The sequence below is a fragment of the Leopardus geoffroyi genome, chromosome A1 (assembly GCF_018350155.1).
Source record: "Leopardus geoffroyi isolate Oge1 chromosome A1, O.geoffroyi_Oge1_pat1.0, whole genome shotgun sequence".
NCBI classification, from domain to species: Eukaryota; Metazoa; Chordata; class Mammalia; order Carnivora; family Felidae; genus Leopardus; species Leopardus geoffroyi.
The window spans coordinates 26,921,920-26,931,585 of record NC_059326.1 but is presented as its reverse complement, the minus strand read 5'-3'; the positions used below and the strand labels follow the sequence as shown (position 1 = coordinate 26,931,585).

Below are 9,666 nucleotides of genomic sequence, written 5' to 3'. Positions count from 1 at the left end.
TACTGAATTTAGTTTTAAAATATACCAACAGGGGCGCCTGGGTGGCTCAGCTGGTTAAGCATCTGACTCTTGATTTCAGCTCAGATCATGATCTCACAGTTCATGGGATCAAGTCCCACACATTGGGCTCTGTGCTGACAGCATGGAGCCTGCTTGGGATTCTCTCTCTCTCTCCCTCTCTCTCTGCTCCTCCCCTGCTTGCTCTCTTTCTCTCTCTCAAAATAAATAAACATTTAAAAAATAATAAAAGAAAATAAACCAACAAACCAAACAAACTACTTCCCAGGTATGTTTTGAGTTCAGCCTTATCTTTTATAACATATATTTAGCGCAATACTACCATATTAAGAGAATAGCTATTTAAAATCCATAATTATTAAGAAAGAAATGTTAAAATGTGTTTGATGTACTGAATTTATTTAATCCAATTTCCATCCCATCTTTTGCTGTGCTTCCTTATCCTGGACAACAGAACATGCCAAAATAAAAATGGCAAAACTGAATTTAGTAGGTTCACCATGGATTTACTCTAATCTGTATCACTTAGACCACTAATGCCAATCCCTCTTTCATAGCTTTATACACCATTTCATCTGCTCAAATGTGCTAACTCCACACCATCACCCTCAGCTCTTATCCTTCCTCCATCTAAACAAGAACTCCTTCCATTTCCCTCCTCTATTTAAAATTTAATTTTCCTGGGGCACCTGTATGGCTCAGTCCGTTAAGTGTCTGACTCTTGATTTCGGCTCAGGTCATGATCTCACGGTTTGTGAGATGGAGCCCCATGTGGAGCTCTGCACTGACAGCATGAGTCTGCTTGGGATTTTCTCTCTCCCTCTCTCTCTCTTAAAATAAAAAAGTAAACTTTAAAAAATAAAATTTTGGGGCGCCTGGGTGGCGCAGTCGGTTAAGCGTCCGACTTCAGCCAGGTCACGATCTCGCGGTCCGTGAGTTTGAGCCCCGCGTCGGGCTCTGGGCTGATGGCTCAGAGCCTGGAGCCTGTTTCTGATTCTGTGTCTCCCTCTCTCTCTGCCCCTCCCCCGTTCATGCTCTGTCTCTCTCTGTCCCAAAAATAAATAAACGTTGAAAAAAAATTAAAAAAAAATAATAATAATAAATAAAATTTTATTTTCCTTATCTGACTTTTTTCATTTAGCAAAGTACTCTCTAGCTCCATCTACATCATTGCAAATGGCATTCACTCATGTGGAATTAAAGAAACAAAACAAGCAAAGGGATGAGAAGAGAGAGAGGCAAACAAGGAAAAATACTCTTAATTATAGAGAACAAACTGATGGTTACCAAAAGGAGGTGGGTAGGAAAATGGGAGAAATCGGTGATAGGGATTAAAGAGTGCACTTGTGATGAGTACCGGCTGTTGTATGGAATTGTTGATTCACTATATTGTACACCTGAAACTAACATTACACTGTATGTTAATGAACTAGAATTTCAATAAAAAAGAAAGAAGTTTCCTTTTCCTTTAGTTATTTTCCCTTTTTTTCCCCCCATTCTTTCTCAGATGTCATTTTTTCCTCAAGGCTACCCCCTTCCTCTCTTCTCTCTTACCATCTTGTATCTGCAGTGTTGCCCTTTTCAAGAGCTCAACAAGTATGGTCAGATTTCCCAGACCCTAGAAAATCCTCTTCCTAACCCTTTTGGCTACTTTATAAATTATTGTTTTATGTTTGGCTTCTCATTTAGTGTCTTGTTTCTCAAAAATGCAATCAACATGTTATCTCCATTTATCTGATTTTTTTTGTTTGTTTGTTTTGATGCGTGGAATCTCTCCAGTCCTCACACCTAAGGCCACAAATTCCAGTCCTATGGGAGTGAGCTTGTGCTTAGATTCTAGGTTAAATCTAGTCATAAGGAAGCAACTCTCACTCTTTAGATTCCCAGTTTCAAATCTCCATGTCAAGTGCTCCAACCTGGAACTAGATTCTGCCTATACCACTACTACTAGAACTTACTAAAGCCAACCACCTATCAGCTTCAATTTCTGCCTGTTGCTGACCTCTGTTACACTCTTTTTTCCTCCTTTCATGTTTGGACAAACACACATCAAAACATTAACTTCATTATTGATAAAGCTGATTGGGAAATGTGTCTGTAGCTGTTTGGGCGAATAGCTTTATTACATGGGATTGTGTCCTATCATAGCAGCCTAGAATGTACCCTGTCTGCACTTGGTTTGCAGGCTAGCTTACAGGGAAAAGGGGCTAAGCCTTCTTCCAAATTAATTAAAAATATGTTACTCATTTACTGGGATGAGAGATAAGCTAAAAATGTTCCTCCCATAATTTTCCATTCCTGGAGAGTAGATTGGACATTCTCTTCCCTTTATGGAAATATGAGTCACGGGCAATAAATGTTCCACACCATCCATCTTCTGCCTCCCTGCTGGGGCTTCTCCCAACTCCTGCTATGCCCCAGAAAGCTTGTCTAATCTTAGCCACCATGCCAGCCCTTCTGTTGCCAAATACACTCACTCCTAAACCCTACATACCATGATTTCTGCCTCAGAAATCAACCATAGGATCTTAATCACTCACTCTGGTGACACCTTTTCAGTCCTTATCTTCTCTGACTTCTCAGCTCTAAAATTTGTGGAAAAAGAGGCAAAGATCATGGATTCAGGCATTATGCTTTTATATACTAAGTTTCTTATGTAATTGCCATTGTTTCTAATCAGAAGCCAATTCTCTTCATAACCAAATCCATCTATTGTAGGCTTTTCTAAAAATCAACATTCATGTGAAAATGACTTTCAATTGATGTAATAGAGAGATAGGAACTTTGGAGTAAAAACAGATCAAAGGTTAGGTTCAAATCCCAATTTTGACCTTATTAGTTGACTTTATCTACTTTCACATTGTTTTGGTAATCTTAATTTATAAATCTTATTTATAAACTGAGAAATTTATGAAATAATTAGTACTAATTTTATTAACAGTAGTTAATATATATTAAATACTTAATTTTAATCTCTAAAGACTTTATATACATTATCTAATTTAATTCTACAAGTCCATGAAGTAAATCCTGTTATTATTCCCACCCTACACAATTAAAATTGAGACTTAATGAATGTAAGATATTTGCCCAAAGTTACACCACCTGTAAGTGATAGTTTGGAACTAATCTAGTAAAACATGTATTTGAACTCAGGCTTATATAACTTCAAAGTTAAAGCTCTTAACAATTGAGTTTTTCTTTTTTCCCTATACTTAACTGTATACAAAGACTTCCTACAGTGCCTTGTACAGAATATGAAGTCATTCATTCGATAGTTATTATCATTATCATCCTCCTCATCATTATGGTTATCTCCATTACTATTAAGCAGAAGATTACATTCTAACTTGACCAGCAGTCTTTGTATAGTCTTTTATCAATTTGGTGTGTTATCATGTTTCTACCAAAAGGGGTCAACTCTTTCTCTGAAAACCTGACAGTGTTATTCATGCACAAATGAAACCATGGGCATGTTCCATTATAAGTTAAGTATAGGCAGACACATGAAAAGATGCTCAACGTCACTCATCATCAGGGAAATACAAATCAAGACCACATTGAGATACCACCTCACACCAGTCAGAGTGGGTAAAATTAACAACTCAGGAAACAACAGATGCTGGCGAGGATGTGAAGAAATGGGAACCCTCTTGCTCTGTTGGTAGGAATGCAAACCAGTGCAGCCACTCTGGAAAACAGTGTGGAGGTTCCTCAAAAAGTTAAAAATAGAACTACCCTACCACCCAGCAATATCACTACCAGGAATTTATCCAAAGGATACAGGAGCGCTGATTAATAGGGGCACATGCACCCTAATGTTTATAGCAGAGCTTTCAACAATAGCCAAATTATGGAAAGAGCCCAAATGTCCATCAACTGATGAATGGATAAAGAAGATGTGGTTTATATATACAATGGACTACTACTTGGCAATGAGAAAGAACGAAATCTTGTCATTTGCAGCAACGTGGATGGAACTAGAGAGTGTTATGCTAAGTGAAATAAGTCAGAGAAAGACAGATATCGTATGTTTTCACTCATATGTGGAACTTGAGAAACTTGACAGAAGACCATGGGGGAAGGGAAGGGGAAAAAAACAGTTTCAAACAGAGAAGGAAACAAACCCATAAGAGACTCTTGAATGCAGAGAGTAAACTGAGGGTTGATGGCAGGGGGTGGGGCGGGGGGAGAAGGGACAATGGGTGATGGCCATTGAGGGGGGTACATGTTGGGATGAGCAGTGGGTGTTGTATGTAAGCGATGAATCACAGGAATCTACCCCTGAAACCAAGAGCACACTGTATACACTGTATGTTAGCTAGCTTGACACTAAATGATATTAAAAATAAATACATCAATACATCAATACATCAAATACATATGAAATTCAAAAATAATAAAATTAAATTAACTAAAATAAAAAAGTGCAGGGAAATTTTCCTATGAGACAAAATACAAAGGAAATAAAAACAGTGATAAATTTAACTACATAAAATTAAACAACTTTTGTGTGGAAAAGATAAGTACTATAAACAAAGTAAAAAGACAAATGACAAACTGCAATAAATATCTGCCACTTGCACGACAAACAAAACTTTATTCTGGTATCAAGACAGACACACAGACTAATGAAGTAGAATACAGAGCCCAGAAACAAACCTTCACATATATGGACAATGATTTTTGACAAGTGTGTGAAGACCATTCAATGGGGAGAGGAGGGTCTTTTCAACAAATAGGGCTGGAAAGTGGATTTTCCCATGCAAAAGAATGAAGTTGGACTATTACCTTACATCAAATATAAAAATTAACTCAAAATGGATCAAGGACCTAAATCTAAGAACCAAAACAATAAAACCCTTAGGAAAACACAGAGGAAAAGCTTCATGACTTTGGATTTGGCAAGGATTTCATGGACATGATACCAAAAGCACAAGCAAAATGAAAAAATAGATAAATTGGATTTCATCAAAATTGAATATTTCTGCACATCAAAGGACAGAGTGAAAAGTTAACCCATGAAGTGGGAGAAAATATTTTTGAATTATATAACTGATATGGGATTAATAATCTAGAATATATAAAGAACTCCTACAATTTACCACCACCAACAAAAATAACTCAATTAAAAAAATGGACAGGGGCGCCATTGTGGTTCAGTCAGTTGAGTGTCCAATTTTGGCTCAGGTCATGATCTCACAGTTTATGAGTTTGAGCCCCACATTGGGCTCACTGCTCTCAGCACAAAGCCTGCTTCAGATCCTCTGCCCCCCTCTCTCTCTGCCCCTCCCCTGCTCATGCTCTCTCAAGAATAAACACTAAAAAAATATTTATAAAAAAAAATGGACAAAGGACTTGAACAGACATTTCTCCAAAGAAGATATACAAATGGCCAATAAGCACATGAAAAGATGCTCTATATCACTAATTAGGGAAATGAAGATAAAAACCAAGTGAAATACCACTTTATATTCATAAGGGTGGCTATTATAAAATAAGATAAGCGGTTGAAAAGATGTTGAGAAATTGAAAACCTTGTGCATTCCTGGTGGGAATATAAAATGGTGCAGCTTCTGTGGAAAAGGCAGGGTGGTTTTTCAAATAAACATAGAATTACCATATCATCTAGCAGTTCCACTGCTAGGTAAATACTCAAAAAGAATTAAAAGCAGGGACTCAAACACGAACGTTCAGAGCAGCATTACTCATAACAGCAAAAAAGTAGGAAAGCCTCAACTGTCTATGGAGGGGTAAATGGATAAACAAAATGTGGTACATACATACAATGGAATATTATTCAGCTTAAAAAGGAAGGAAATCCTGGCGCATACTACAATATGACACTAGGCTAAGTGAAATAAGCCTGACACAAAAGGACAAATGTTACACAGTTTCACTTACACGAGGTACCTAGGGAAGTCATATTCATGGAGATGTAAAATAGAAAGGTAGTTTCCAGAAACAGGAGGGAGGAAGAATGGAAAGCTACTGTTTAATCAGTACAGACTTTCAGTTGAAGAGGAATAAGTCCTGGATATGGATGGGAGTGAAGTTGCTGGTTAACAGCACAACAATGTGAATGTACTTAAAGCTACTGAACTGTACACATAAAAATAGTTAAAATGGTAAATTTTATGTTATATATATTTTACCACAGTAAACAACAACAACACAGGATTATTATTGCTTATACAAGAGGTCTCAAAGAATTGAGAAGAGCCATCAACTCTAATTTTTTAAAGGGGTAAACATTTTAAAAAGAATTCACAGAAAAAGAAACGTTTATGGCCTTTGAACATATGAAAGATGCTCAAATTCAATTATTAGAGAAATGTGAATTAAAATGAATTTATATAAAAGTTCACTCTCCTATCATGTGGGCAAAAATCCAAAAGCTTGACAATGTACTCTGATGGCAAGACTTTGGAGAAGCAAGCAGTCTCATACATTGCTGTTGACAGGGATACAAAATGGTTCAACACAATGGAGAAAAATTTTATAACATCAAGCAAAATTGTGTGTGCACATTATACACTTTATGTATATTTATATATACAAAGTATATATAAATATATATATTTATTAAATATATATAAAGTATATACAAAATTCAACTTAGCAATTCCACTTCTAGAAATCTATTCCAAAGACACACTGGCTAAAATAGAAAATGACATTTTCACAGGAGGCATTCATTACAGTACTATTTATTGTAGCAAAAGATTAGAAAAAAAACTCAAATGTTCATTAAGAGTTGAATAAGCTATAGGGGTCAGGGGAGGGTAAAAAAAATAGAATTGAGGGGCACCTGAGTGGCTCAGTTGGTTAAGAGTCCGACTGTGGCTTATGTCATGATCTCACTGTCCATGAGTTCAAGCCCTGCATCGGGCTTTATGCTGATAGCTGCTTCGGATTCTGTGTCTCCCTCTCTCTCCCACTCCCCAACTCGCGCTCTGTCTCTCTGTCAATCTCTCTCAAATATAAACACTAAGAAAAAAGAATAAGCTATGGACATCCATTAGAATGGAAAGCTATGTAGCTATAAAAAATAAATTAGATTCTACAGAAAAAATTAACTTGTAATTATATTATTAAAAATAACATCATGATATTTTGAAAATAAATATTCATAATAATGTGATTCAGCAACTAAGATTTTCAGCATTAGAGGGAAAAAACATACACCTATGAAATTGAAGGTAAAATTGAGTAAAAACTACATGTAATCTTTGAATTTAAAATACAGTATAAATTCAATTTTTTTTTTTATCCAAAATACTGATATATCCTACCTCCACCTACTGAAAAAAACCCTAGGAACAATGACAGCCTAAGTTGCCCTTGTAAACTTAGTTTGCATTATTAGAAAACTAGCCTCATATAGGATGAAATATGTTTCTACAAGCAGCTGATGAGACTATATCTTAATTATCAAATCCTGGTCTGTACCTCTCACAGGACAATATCCAGGCAGAATATAACCAGAGATGTGACTAGGATGTTGAAGGGACTTGAACTTATATAAGTTGTTACAAAAGAACTGGGAATATTTAGCCCAGAGAAACAGTCTTTGGGCTGGATATGGGCTAAATATTCCTAGCTTTTTGAGACAAAACTATCACTTTTTAAAAAATGGAATTAGAACATATCATTCATAATATTTTATAATCTACATTTTGTCTTAACTCAGTCAATGAATTCAGACTCTTGGTAATATGCATATTAATAAGCTCTTTTTTCCATTATTTAATTAGGTATATTTGGCCTTTCACTTTTTTATTCCCTCCTCTCCAGTGCCCATCATTTTAAATTAGTGCTACATTTTAATTCAGATTCAAAGAATGCTTACGATTTCAAGGACTTAGGAGAATATCGAACTTATTTGCCTAAATCATGATGTATTAGCAATTACAATAGTTAATATCACAGAATACACATTTTCTCTTTGGTACATGGGATATTAAACCACGTTACTATGGTTGCTTATCAGCTACTTGGTGCTTTTCCATTTCTCTGTGTAGATTATTTTTCAAATAACCTTGGTTAAAGCAGCCATAATTGTACTAAACTGTATCTGAAAATTAAAGCATCTGGGAAACATCCTAATGAAAGCTCAAAACTCCCTTTGTATGAGAAAATTAGCACTCTCTAAGGCCTAATAAGCATGGCTAAGGATACCTCTGATGCCAAAACTCTGAAAAGTACTCAAAACCCCTGTGCCATCAGCTAATGGAATATTGTAATTTAAGGGGAAAAAGTAAAGAATATTTGAAAGTGATTAAAAGAGAGGCTATTTTCAGTGGTGTAAAGAGTAATAGAATAGACACAGAAAGCTGGTTTCCTGAAAATGATTTTGCTACAAATGTAATTAGGAAAGATATAAAGTGTGTCATTGGGAAAATTACATTAAAATTATAGTTACACTTCATAATTATGCATAACCCATAGAGAAACAATAAAAACAAAGTGAAATTTTCCCAAATTACCCTAAATATGCATTAAATTTATGATTAATGTACAATATTAAGAGAAATATTCTGGTTTTCATTTTTAATACAGATTTTCTTTCTATTCCCATACAGTCTCATTTGTTGAGTTGTATTTTCATAAAGCTTATTACCAGCTTTCTTTTTTAAAGGATAGAACATTTTATCTAATTTTTCAATATATAAAACTCTTATAAAGCATGGTTCAATCAAAGTATTTATAATTGAAGAAGACAAAAAGCATATTTCTTGTGGCTTGTTAAGCATGTTTACTTTCATTAGGGCTAAACTAAAAACATAATTTCATTTTCTAGAAAGGCATTTTTTAAAACAGTTTGTCTTTTTTTTTTAATTTAAATTCAAGTTAGTTAACATACAACGTAGTCTTGGCTTCAGGAGTAGAACCCAGTGATTCAAAAAAGTTTGTGTTCATAAATATTCACATTTTGATTTAAAATCATAAAAGTAGATTTTGGAATAGTCATGGAACAACTAATTCTCATGTTCTTTTATAGATGATAAATGAAATTATCTGTTATTTGGTATTATCCAAACAATTCCATGCCAGACTGTTCATAATAAAGCCCAATATTTAGAAGTCTAAAATTATTTTATTTATTTATTTTTTTTAGAGAGCGAGAGAGCACCAGCAGGGGAGAGAGGCAGAGCTCTGGAGAGAGAGAGAGAGGATCTTAAGCAGGCTCCACACTCAGCGCAGAGCCCCACACAGGTCTCAGTCCCATGACCCTGGGATCATGACTGGAACCAAAATCAAGAGTCAAATGCTCAACTGACAGAGCCAACCAGGCATTCCTTAACCTATTTTAAACAAGGATTTGTACATAAGTTCTCTAAGTTGTAAGCAAATATTTGTGTTGATTCAGAAATCATAATATAGGTTTCTTAGTATTTCTAAGCCGTGGCATTACAGAGAAATTGAGGCTGAAGACTGAGTTAGAGTTAATTCCTGAATGTAGGTGAGAACTTCAAGGCAAAGAGAATAATATGTGAAAATACATGCTTACAGAAGAGTTAAAATTTTGCTCTGACTGGAGTATAGGGTTGTTAGATTGAACAGGAAAAAATGAGGGTGAACAAGCGGGTTGGGACAGATTTGCAAGTGTTTACTATTTAGTGATGAAATGGATTTTGTGTCCAC

At 35.3% G+C, this 9,666-nt stretch overlaps 1 protein-coding gene across 1 annotated transcript in view; it reads right to left on the bottom strand.

Moving 5' to 3' along the window:
• Positions 1-403: 403 nt before the first annotated feature.
• CCDC122 (coiled-coil domain containing 122) overlaps positions 404-9,666 on the bottom strand; it is a 54,718-nt gene continuing 45,455 nt past the window's right edge. The window contains exons 7-8 of the transcript XR_006712285.1: positions 2,559-2,603; positions 404-461 (exon numbers count right to left, since the gene is read on the bottom strand). The gene's annotated coding sequence lies outside the window, so the exon portion shown is untranslated. The remainder of the gene's footprint in view (positions 462-2,558; positions 2,604-9,666) is intronic.